The sequence below is a fragment of the Cibotium barometz genome, chromosome 43 (assembly GCF_041138505.1).
Source record: "Cibotium barometz isolate CiBa-2024 chromosome 43, ASM4113850v1, whole genome shotgun sequence".
Classification (NCBI taxonomy): Eukaryota; Viridiplantae; Streptophyta; class Polypodiopsida; order Cyatheales; family Cibotiaceae; genus Cibotium; species Cibotium barometz.
In genome coordinates this window covers 6,178,370-6,191,550 of record NC_141088.1, presented here as the reverse complement: position 1 = coordinate 6,191,550, position 13,181 = coordinate 6,178,370, and positions in this window count along the sequence as shown.

Genomic DNA, 13,181 nt, shown 5'->3' with positions numbered 1-13,181 from the left:
AATGTGCATTTGGTATATGCACATAACATTCATAGCCATATGTTCTAAAATGAGACACGGAACGTTTCTTACTAGAGTAGATGATGCCCTTGAGTACCTTTGTGTAGCTCCGATTAAGGATGTAAATCCCTATGCTTACTCCTTTAGCCTAGAAAGTGTCTTGTAATCCTTTCCCTTTTAGCATGCATTGACGCATCTCCACGACGGTTTGATTATACAATGTTTAACAACACCGTTTTGCTAAGGTGTGTGAGTAGTACTTCATGCCATTATCCTTGTAGCAGTAGCTACTATAGAATTCCGTTGAAGGAATTCTCCTTCTAGATTTGGATGGAACTTTTTCACCTTCTTTCCTATCTCATTCTCCACCACAAGCTTATGCCATCGTTTAAACTTGTTAAAAGTTTTAGCCTTATCTCGAAGGAAATAAACCCATTCTTTTTGACCTTTTTCACCTTCTTTCTTGTCTTATTCTCCACAAGCTTATGCCACTCTTAAAACTTGCTAAAAAGTTTCAGCCTTATCCCGAAGGAAATAAATCCACATCTTCGTATGACAATCCTTGACTAATAGCATAAAGTAAGAAGCTCCCCCCAATGAATGCAGTAGTAGACATCTTACCACCACAAAGATTAACATATGCGTCTAATGAGCTCAAAGATCTTGGAAAGCACCGGTGAGGTTGAAGAGCTTGGAGAGTACCAACGATGACAACAAAACAAGTGATGTCAGAGAGCTCAGAGAAAAGGATTGAGGTAAGAGACGGGGTGTGGAGGATGTACCAGCTCTAGAGGAGTCTTTGTTGTATTGCTGCTTTCTTATGGAAATGCCTTCTTACACTGTTTTGCTTGCTCATCATGCAAGTCTCACATGGTTTCTGCAATTTTGAAAATGCAAGTAAATTAGTTATCGTTTCATTTTTCTACATCTTCTTTAGCATTGCTTATCCGATGTGACCAAATCGCTCATGGTGCCAAAGCCTGCTCATGCTCTTATTTGCTGTCTCTTGTAAGGGAGCTCAGCTCATACACATTATACCCCTTATTCCTTTGCCGACCAACTTTCCAGAAGCATCTAGAATTTCTGCTTTAGTTTTCTTGAATTGTACTTCAAGCCCACAATCTGTCATGGCATCAAACAACTGACAGTAGGTTCCTCTTGATTTGTGGTACAGAGAGCACTTCTTGTCTTCACTTGTAGCTGCTACAAAAGAGACGGTTCCAAATTCTTTGAACATTTAGCATTATTCCCAACAACAACACTGATGGGTTCCTATAGAGGCTTCTAAGAACTATACTAGCTCTTTTTATTGGTATGTGTCGGGATGCTCCACAATCTAAAATCCATGAATCATCACAACAATTGAAGCCTAAGAAAATGATCATACCTTTTCAATGGTGACCCAAAGTTTAAGCTCGGCCTCAGCAGTGGCATTCTTTTTGTCACCTTGCTTCTTTTTGCAATCTTTGACATCATGACCTTTCTTGTCATAGTAATAGCAACTCTCTTGAAACTTCTTCTTTGGCTTCTTCTTTTTGTTATCAGAAGATGACATGCGTTTATCTTTAGCATTGGCTAAAAATGCAATATAACCAGCCATCACATGGGTCTTCAACCGCATCTATTTCTTAAAGCAACATAGCACTACATTCTTCAAATGATAGAGGTAGTACTCTAACATGAGTGTTTAGTGCCGTAACCAAGCCATCGTACTTTTGTGGAAGAATTCAGATGCACCTCCAGGCTAGTTCCTCACTAGCCTTTGTAATCCCCATAGTAGCCATTTGATCTCACAGATTTTTGATCCACATGATAAATGCTTTAGTAGCTTCTCCTTCAGCAAACTTCTCAATCAGCACTAAGCCAATTCTTCAATCCTAGTCTGATTGCGAGTCTCATACACTGATTCCTCAGTGTATGGTCCAAGCCTCTGATGCCTTGAATGAGAGTAAGAACATAATCAATTATGCTGATGATGAGGATGGCACAAAGTGTGTCACCATTGTGTCTCTTCCATGCCCGAAGAAGTGTAGCATCTAGTGGAAGACTTTTAAACATTTGCACATTCACTTTTAAACATTTTCCCATTCACTTTCATTCACATGCACACTCGTTCATACATCGAGCATGTACTTGCATGTGCACATACACACCATGTTCGATTGCATGTGTGCACCCATCTTATGCACACATGTACTCTTTACACCCCGGTGTGTGCACTTCATATACATATACTCACCTTTACCACCGGTGTGTGCACCCTATCTAGTCACTTTATATATATATACTCACCTTTACACCGGTGTGTGCACCCTTTCCATTCACTTTACACATTTCACCCCCGTGCACATTCACTCACACACGTGCACATTGCATGTGTGCTTTTTTTAAGAACAAAAATCCATTTTCTTTCTTTATTTTCTATTTTTCTTTCTTCTTTATATATATATATATATATATATATATATATATATATATGTAAATCTTGAAAAAAAGACACTCGCCTTGTTTTTTCCTTTCCGTTTTTCAATTAACCCGCCTTGTATTTTTTTAAAAACTCCCTTGCTTTTATTTATTTATTTTCTTGTTTGCATATTTTAAAAATTTACAACTATATATATATATATTTTTAAAAATTAAAAAATAAAATATGCATTAATTAGTTAGTATTAAAAAAACCATGTCCCTCTGTGCCCGTAGCCCACCATAAACAATTTTCAGCAAAGTCAAAACTCTCCACCTGTGAAAATCCTTGTGCAACCAACCTGGCTTTGTATTCTTCAAGTGAGCCACAATCTTCTACTTGGCTTTTCAAACCCATTTGGTACCAATTACCTTTCTATTTGGTGGTCCATCAAGTAGCTCCTAGATGTGCTCTTTATGACGCTAGCATACTCAGACTGCATCTATGCTAAGGCTTTGTCCAAGGTGGCTGGCTCCTTCAGTGTTCCCATTATCTCGGCCCCATTAAGGCGATGTTGACAATGAGATTAGATTCTCTTCTTTGTTCCTCTATTCTCTTACACATCTGTGTGGTCCATCCCCCGCTGAAGATTCTGGCATCTCAGATATTGGGTTGTGCTCAATTAAAGAGCTGTTGTTGCACACTTTAGAAGTGGCTTTTCGTGTGGTGCAATAGTAGGATGGTGTGGTGTGTGAGAGATTTCATTTTCTAAAAACTCCTCATTCTTAAGTAGAAATCTAATTGGTGGGTTGGACTCATGGTGGATTATTTCTCTAGTTGATGATCGTGTGGATGGACCTGTCTCCTCCACATTGAGTATAACTACTCCACAAACACCGCTCATGGTGCCATTTGCTGTCTCTTGTAAGGGAGCTCAGCTCATACACATTATACCCCTTATTCCTTTGCCGACCAACTTTCCAGAAGCATCTAGAATTTCTGCTTTAGTTTTCTTGAATTGTACTTCAAGCCCACAATCTGTCATGGCATCAAACAACTGACAGTAGGTTCCTCTTGATTTGTGGTACAGAGAGCACTTCTTGTCTTCACTTGTAGCTGCTACAAAAGAGACGGTTCCAAATTCTTTGAACATTTAGCATTATTCCCAACAACAACACTGATGGGTTCCTATAGAGGCTTCTAAGAACTATACTAGCTCTTTTTATTGGTATGTGTCGGGATGCTCCACAATCTAAAATCCATGAATCATCACAACAATTGAAGCCTAAGAAAATGATCATACCTTTTCAATGGTGACCCAAAGTTTAAGCTCGGCCTCAGCAGTGGCATTCTTTTTGTCACCTTGCTTCTTTTTGCAATCTTTGACATCATGACCTTTCTTGTCATAGTAATAGCAACTCTCTTGAAACTTCTTCTTTGGCTTCTTCTTTTTGTTATCAGAAGATGACATGCGTTTATCTTTAGCATTGGCTAAAAATGCAATATAACCAGCCCATCACATGGGTCTTCAACCGCATCTATTTCTTAAAGCAACATAGCACTACATTCTTCAAATGATAGAGGTAGTACTCTAACATGAGTGTTTAGTGCCGTAACCAAGCCATCGTACTTTTGTGGAAGAATTCAGATGCACCTCCAGGCTAGTTCCTCACTAGCCTTTGTAATCCCCATAGTAGCCATTTGATCTCACAGATTTTTGATCCACATGATAAATGCTTTAGTAGCTTCTCCTTCAGCAAACTTCTCAATCAGCACTAAGCCAATTCTTCAATCCTAGTCTGATTGCGAGTCTCATACACTGATTCCTCAGTGTATGGTCCAAGCCTCTGATGCCTTGAATGAGAGTAAGAACATAATCAATTATGCTGATGATGAGGATGGCACAAAGTGTGTCACCATTGTGTCTCTTCCATGCCCGAAGAAGTGTAGCATCTAGTGGAAGACTTTTAAACATTTGCACATTCACTTTTAAACATTTTCCCATTCACTTTCATTCACATGCACACTCGTTCATACATCGAGCATGTACTTGCATGTGCACATACACACCATGTTCGATTGCATGTGTGCACCCATCTTATGCACACATGTACTCTTTACACCGGTGTGTGCACTTCATATACATATACTCACCTTTACACCGGTGTGTGCACCCTTTCCATTCACTTTACACATTTCACCCCCGTGCACATTCACTCACACACGTGCACATTGCATGTGTGCTTTTTTTAAGAACAAAAATCCATTTTCTTTCTTTATTTTCTATTTTTCTTTCTTCTTTTTATATATATATATATATATATATATATATATATGTAAATCTTGAAAAAAAGACACTCGCCTTGTTTTTTCCTTTCCGTTTTTCAATTAACCCGCCTTGTATTTTTTTAAAAACTCCCTTGCTTTTATTTATTTATTTTCTTGTTTGCATATTTTAAAAATTTACAACTATATATATATATATTTTTAAAAATTAAAAAATAAAATATGCATTAATTAGTTAGTATTAAAAAAACCATGTCCCTCTGTGCCCGTAGCCCACCATAAACAATTTTCAGCAAAGTCAAAACTCTCCACCTGTGAAAATCCTTGTGCAACCAACCTGGCTTTGTATTCTTCAAGTGAGCCACAATCTTCTACTTGGCTTTTCAAACCCATTTGGTACCAATTACCTTTCTATTTGGTGGTCCATCAAGTAGCTCCTAGATGTGCTCTTTATGACGCTAGCATACTCAGACTGCATCTATGCTAAGGCTTTGTCCAAGGTGGCTGGCTCCTTCAGTGTTCCCATTATCTCGGCCCCATTAAGGCGATGTTGACAATGAGATTAGATTCTCTTCTTTGTTCCTCTATTCTCTTACACATCTGTGTGGTCCATCCCCCGCTGAAGATTCTGGCATCTCAGATATTGGGTTGTGCTCAATCAAAGAGCTGTTGTTGCACACTTTAGAAGTGGCTTTTCGTGTGGTGCAATAGTAGGATGGTGTGGTGTGTGAGAGATTTCATTTTCTAAAAACTCCTCATTCTTAAGTAGAAATCTAATTGGTGGGTTGGACTCATGGTGGATTATTTCTCTAGTTGATGATCGTGTGGATGGACCTGTCTCCTCCACATTGAGTATAACTACTCCACAAACACCACATCCTAGTAGCTGATGGGTGATTATCTTTTTCACCTTTGGGTCATAGAGTTGACAAGACTTTGACTCTTGATTGTATCCAAGAAAGATATACTTCTTGCTTTTGGCATCAAGATTCTTCCTGAATGCATCTGGTATATGCACATAGCATTCACAGCCAAATGTTTTGAAATAAGATACTAAAGCTTCTTCCTAGATGCATCATGTACATGTACATAACATTCATAGCCAAATGTGCATTTGGTATATGCACATAACATTCATAGCCATATGTTCTAAAATGAGACACGGAACGTTTCTTACTAGAGTAGATGATGCCCTTGAGTACCTTTGTGTAGCTCCGATTAAGGATGTAAATCCCTATGCTTTCTCCTTTAGCCTAGAAAGTGTCTTGTAATCCTTTCCCTTTTAGCATGCATTGATGCATCTCCACGACGGTTTGATTATACAATGTTTAACAACACCGTTTTGCTAAGGTGTGTGAGTAGTACTTCATGCCATTATCCTTGTAGCAGTAGCTACTATCAAATTCCGTTGAAGGAATTCTCCTTCTAGATTTGGATGGAACTTTTTCACCTTCTTTCCTATCTCATTCTCCACAAGCTTACGCCATCGTTTAAACTTGTTAAAAGTTTTAGCCTTATCTCGAAGGAAATAAACCCATTCTTTTTGACCTTTTTGACCTTCTTTCTTGTCTTATTCTCCACAAGCTTATGCCACTCTTAAAACTTGCTAAAAAGTTTCAGCCTTATCCCGAAGGAAATAAATCCACATCTTCGTATGACAATCCTTGACTAATAGCATAAAGTAAGAAGCTCCCCAATAAACCCATTCTTTTTGACCTTTTTCACCTTCTTTCCTATCTTATTCTCCACAAGCTTATGCCATCGTTTAAACTTGTTAAAAGTTTTAGCCTTGTCTCGAAGGAAATAAACCCATTCTTTTTGACCTTTTTCACCTTCTTTCTTGTCTTATTCTCCACAAGCTTATGCCACTCTTAAAACTTGCTAAAAAGTTTCAGCCTTATCCCGAAGGAAATAAATCCACATCTTCGTATGACAATCCTTGACTAATAGCATAAAGTAAGAAGCTCCCCCCAATGAATGCAGTAGTAGACATCTTACCACCACAAAGATTAACATATGCGTCTAATGAGCTCAAAGATCTTGGAAAGCACCGGTGAGGTTGAAGAGCTTGGAGAGTACCAACGATGACAACAAAACAAGTGATGTCAGAGAGCTCAGAGAAAAGGATTGAGGTAAGAGACGGGGTGTGGAGGATGTACCAGCTCTAGAGGAGTCTTTGCTGTATTGCTGCTTTCTTATGGAAATGCCTTCTTACACTGTTTTGCTTGCTCATCATGCAAGTCTCACATGGTTTCTGCAATTTTGAAAATGCAAGTAAATTAGTTATCGTTTCGTTTTTCTACATCTTCTTTAGCATTGCAAATCCGATGTGACCAAATCGCTCATGGTGCCAAAGCCTGCTCATGCTCTTATTTGCTGTCTCTTGTAAGGGAGCTCAGCTCATACACATTATACCCCTTATTCCTTTGCCGACCAACTTTCCAGAAGCATCTAGAATTTCTGCTTTAGTTTTCTTGAATTGTACTTCAAGTCCACAATCTGTCATGGCATCAAACAACTGACAGTAGGTTCCTCTTGATTTGTGGTACAGAGAGCACATCTAACACTTCTTGTCTTCACTTGTAGCTGCTACAAAAGAGACGGTTCCAAATTCTTTGAACATTTAGCATTATTCCCAACAACACTACTGATGGGTTCCTATAGAGGCTTCTAAGAACTATACTAGCTCTTTTTATTGGTATGTGTCGGGATGCTCCACAATCTAAAATCCATGAATCATCACAACAATTGAAGCCTAAGAAAATGATCATACCTTTTCAATGGTGACCCAAAGTTTAAGCTCGGCCTCAGCAGTGGCATTCTTTTTGTCACCTTGCTTCTTTTTGCAATCTTTGACATCATGACCTTTCTTGTCATAGTAATAGCAACTCTCTTGAAACTTCTTCTTTGGCTTCTTCTTTTTGTTATCAGAAGATGACATGCGTTTATCTTTAGCATTGGCTAAAAATGCAATATAACCAGCCCATCACATGGGTCTTCAACCGCATCTATTTCTTAAAGCAACATAGCACTACATTCTTCAAATGATAGAGGTAGTACTCTAACATGAGTGTTTAGTGCCGTAACCAAGCCATCGTACTTTTGTGGAAGAATTCAGATGCACCTCCAGGCTAGTTCCTCACTAGCCTTTGTAATCCCCATAGTAGCCATTTGATCTCACAGATTTTTGATCCACATGATAAATGCTTTAGTAGCTTCTCCTTCAGCAAACTTCTCAATCAGCACTAAGCCAATTCTTCAATCCTAGTCTGATTGCGAGTCTCATACACTGATTCCTCAGTGTATGGTCCAAGCCTCTGATGCCTTGAATGAGAGTAAGAACATAATCAATTATGCTGATGATGAGGATGGCACAAAGTGTGTCACCATTGTGTCTCTTCCATGCCCGAAGAAGTGTAGCATCTAGTGGAAGACTTTTAAACATTTGCACATTCACTTTTAAACATTTTCCCATTCACTTTCATTCACATGCACACTCGTTCATACATCGAGCATGTACTTGCATGTGCACATACACACCATGTTCGATTGCATGTGTGCACCCATCTTATGCACACATGTACTCTTTACACCGGTGTGTGCACTTCATATACATATACTCACCTTTACACCGGTGTGTGCACCCTTTCCATTCACTTTACACATTTCACCCCCGTGCACATTCACTCACACACGTGCACATTGCATGTGTGCTTTTTTTAAGAACAAAAATCCATTTTCTATCTTTATTTTCTATTTTTCTTTCTTCTTTATATATATATATATATATATATATATATATATATGTAAATCTTGAAAAAAAGACACTCGCCTTGTTTTTTCCTTTCCGTTTTTCAATTAACCCGCCTTGTATTTTTTTAAAAACTCCCTTGCTTTTATTTATTTATTTTCTTGTTTGCATATTTTAAAAATTTACAACTATATATATATATATTTTTAAAAATTAAAAAATAAAATATGCATTAATTAGTTAGTATTAAAAAAACCATGTCCCTCTGTGCCCGTAGCCCACCATAAACAATTTTCAGCAAAGTCAAAACTCTCCACCTGTGAAAATCCTTGTGCAACCAACCTGGCTTTGTATTCTTCAAGTGAGCCACAATCTTCTACTTGGCTTTTCAAACCCATTTGGTACCAATTACCTTTCTATTTGGTGGTCCATCAAGTAGCTCCTAGATGTGCTCTTTATGACGCTAGCATACTCAGACTGCATCTATGCTAAGGCTTTGTCCAAGGTGGCTGGCTCCTTCAGTGTTCCCATTATCTCGGCCCCATTAAGGCGATGTTGACAATGAGATTAGATTCTCTTCTTTGTTCCTCTATTCTCTTACACATCTGTGTGGTCCATCCCCCGCTGAAGATTCTGGCATCTCAGATATTGGGTTGTGCTCAATCAAAGAGCTGTTGTTGCACACTTTAGAAGTGGCTTTTCGTGTGGTGCAATAGTAGGATGGTGTGGTGTGTGAGAGATTTCATTTTCTAAAAACTCCTCATTCTTAAGTAGAAATCTAATTGGTGGGTTGGACTCATGGTGGATTATTTCTCTAGTTGATGATCGTGTGGATGGACCTGTCTCCTCCACATTGAGTATAACTACTCCACAAACACCACATCCTAGTAGCTGATGGGTGATTATCTTTTTCACCTTTGGGTCATAGAGTTGACAAGACTTTGACTCTTGATTGTATCCAAGAAAGATATACTTCTTGCTTTTGGCATCAAGATTCTTCCTGAATGCATCTGGTATATGCACATAGCATTCACAGCCAAATGTTTTGAAATAAGATACTAAAGCTTCTTCCTAGATGCATCATGTACATGTACATAACATTCATAGCCAAATGTGCATTTGGTATATGCACATAACATTCATAGCCATATGTTCTAAAATGAGACACGGAACGTTTCTTACTAGAGTAGATGATGCCCTTGAGTACCTTTGTGTAGCTCCGATTAAGGATGTAAATCCCTATGCTTTCTCCTTTAGCCTAGAAAGTGTCTTGTAATCCTTTCCCTTTTAGCATGCATTGATGCATCTCCACGACGGTTTGATTATACAATGTTTAACAACACCGTTTTGCTAAGGTGTGTGAGTAGTACTTCATGCCATTATCCTTGTAGCAGTAGCTACTATCAAATTCCGTTGAAGGAATTCTCCTTCTAGATTTGGATGGAACTTTTTCACCTTCTTTCCTATCTCATTCTCCACAAGCTTATGCCATCGTTTAAACTTGTTAAAAGTTTTAGCCTTATCTCGAAGGAAATAAACCCATTCTTTTTGACCTTTTTCACCTTCTTTCTTGTCTTATTCTCCACAAGCTTATGCCACTCTTAAAACTTGCTAAAAAGTTTCAGCCTTATCCCGAAGGAAATAAATCCACATCTTCGTATGACAATCCTTGACTAATAGCATAAAGTAAGAAGCTCCCCCCAACAATGAATGCAGTAGTAGACATCTTACCACCACAAAGATTAACATATGCGTCTAATGAGCTCAAAGATCTTGGAAAGCACCGGTGAGGTTGAAGAGCTTGGAGAGTACCAACGATGACAACAAAACAAGTGATGTCAGAGAGCTCAGAGAAAAGGATTGAGGTAAGAGACGGGGTGTGGAGGATGTACCAGCTCTAGAGGAGTCTTTGCTGTTTTGCTGCTTTCTTATGGAAATGCCTTCTTACACTGTTTTGCTTGCTCATCATGCAAGTCTCACATGGTTTCTGCAATTTTGAAAATGCAAGTAAATTAGTTATCGTTTCGTTTTTCTACATCTTCTTTAGCATTGCAAATCCGATGTGACCAAATCGCTCATGGTGCCAAAGCCTGCTCATGCTCTTATTTGCTGTCTCTTGTAAGGGAGCTCAGCTCATACACATTATACCCCTTATTCCTTTGCCGACCAACTTTCCAGAAGCATCTAGAATTTCTGCTTTAGTTTTCTTGAATTGTACTTCAAGCCCACAATCTGTCATGGCATCAAACAACTGACAGTAGGTTCCTCTTGATTTGTGGTACAGAGAGCACATCTAACACTTCTTGTCTTCACTTGTAGCTGCTACAAAAGAGACGGTTCCAAATTCTTTGAACATTTAGCATTATTCCCAACAACAACACTGATGGGTTCCTATAGAGGCTTCTAAGAACTATACTAGCTCTTTTTATTGGTATGTGTCGGGATGCTCCACAATCTAAAATCCATGAATCATCACAACAATTGAAGCCTAAAAAATGATCATACCTTTTCAATGGTGACCCAAAGTTTAAGCTCGGCCTCAGCAGTGGCATTCTTTTTGTCACCTTGCTTCTTTTTGCAATATTTGACATCATGACCTTTCTTGTCATAGTAATAGCAACTCTCTTGAAACTTCTTCTTTGGCTTCTTCTTTTTGTTATCAGAAGATGACATGCGTTTATCTTTAGCATTGGCTAAAAATGCAATATAACCAGCCATCACATGGGTCTTCAACTGCATCTATTTCTTAAAGCAACATAGCACTACATTCTTCAAATGATAGAGGTAGTACTCTAACATGAGTGTTTAGTGCCGTAACCAAGCCATCGTACTTTTGTGGAAGAATTCAGATGCACCTCCAGGCTAGTTCCTCACTAGCCTTTGTAATCCCCATAGTAGCCATTTGATCTCACAGATTTTTGATCCACATGATAAATGCTTTAGTAGCTTCTCCTTCACCAAACTTCTCAATCAGCACTAAGCCAATTCTCTCAGTTCTCAATCCTAGTTTGATTGCGAGTCTCATACACTGATTCCTCAGTGTATGGTCCAAGCCTCTGATGCCTTAGTTGTGTATTGAATGAGAGTAAGAACATAATCAATTATGCTGATGATGAGGATGGCACAAAGTGTGTCACCATTGTGTCTCTTCCATGCCCGAAGAAGTGTAGCATCTAGTGGAAGACTTTTAAACATTTGCACATTCACTTTTAAACATTTTCCCATTCACTTTCATTCACATGCACACTCGTTCATACATCGAGCATGTACTTGCATGTGCACATACACACCATGTTCGATTGCATGTGTGCACCCATCTTATGCACACATGTACTCTTTACACCGGTGTGTGCACTTCATATACATATACTCACCTTTACCACACCGGTGTGTGCACCCTATCTAGTCACTTTATATATATATACTCACCTTTACACCGGTGTGTGCACTTCATATACATATACTCACCTTTACCACCGGTGTGTGCACCCTATCTAGTCACTTTATATATATATACTCACCTTTACACCGGTGTGTGCACCCTTTCCATTCACTTTACACATTTCACCCCCGTGCACATTCACTCACACACGTGCACATTGCATGTGTGCTTTTTTTAAGAACAAAAATCCATTTTCTTTCTTTATTTTCTATTTTTCTTTCTTCTTTATATATATATATATATATATATATATATATGTAAATCTTGAAAAAAAGACACTCGCCTTGTTTTTTCCTTTCCGTTTTTTAATTAACCCGCCTTGTATTTTTTTAAAAACTCCCTTGCTTTTATTTATTTATTTTCTTGTTTGCATATTTTAAAAATTTACAACTATATATATATATTTTTTAAAAATTAAAAATAAAATATGCATTAATTAGTTAGTATTAAAAAAACCATGTCCCTCTGTGCCCGTAGCCCACCATAAACAATTTTCAGCAAAGTCAAAACTCTCCACCTGTGAAAATCCTTGTGCAACCAACCTGGCTTTGTATTCTTCAAGTGAGCCACAATCTTCTACTTGGCTTTTCAAACCCATTTGGTACCAATTACCTTTCTATTTGGTGGTCCATCAAGTAGCTCCTAGATGTGCTCTTTATGACGCTAGCATACTCAGACTGCATCTATGCTAAGGCTTTGTCCAAGGTGGTTGGCTCCTTCTCAGTGTTCCCATTATCTCGGCCCCATTAAGGCGATGTTGACAATGAGATTAGATTCTCTTCTTTGTTCCTTTATTCTCTTACACATCTGTGTGGTCCATCCCCCGCTGAAGATTCTGGCATCTCAGATATTGGGTTGTGCTCAATCAAAGAGCTGTTGTTGCACACTTTAGAAGTGGCTTTTCGTGTGGTGCAATAGTAGGATGGTGTGGTGTGTGAGAGATTTCATTTTCTAAAAACTCCTCGTTCTTAAGTAGAAATCTAATTGGTGGGTTGGACTCATGGTGGATTATTTCTCTAGTTGATGATCGTGTGGATGGACCTGTCTCCTCCACATTGAGTATAACTACTCCACAAACACCACATCCTAGCTGAGATAGTGGGTGATTATCTTTTTCACCTTTGGGTCATAGAGTTGACAAGACTTTGACTCTTGATTATATCCAAGAAAGATATACTTCTTGCTTTTGGCATCAAGATTCTTCCTGAATGCATCTGGTATATGCACATAGCATTCACAGCCAAATGTTTTGAAATAAGATACTAAAGCTTCTTCCTAGATGCATCATGTACATGTAC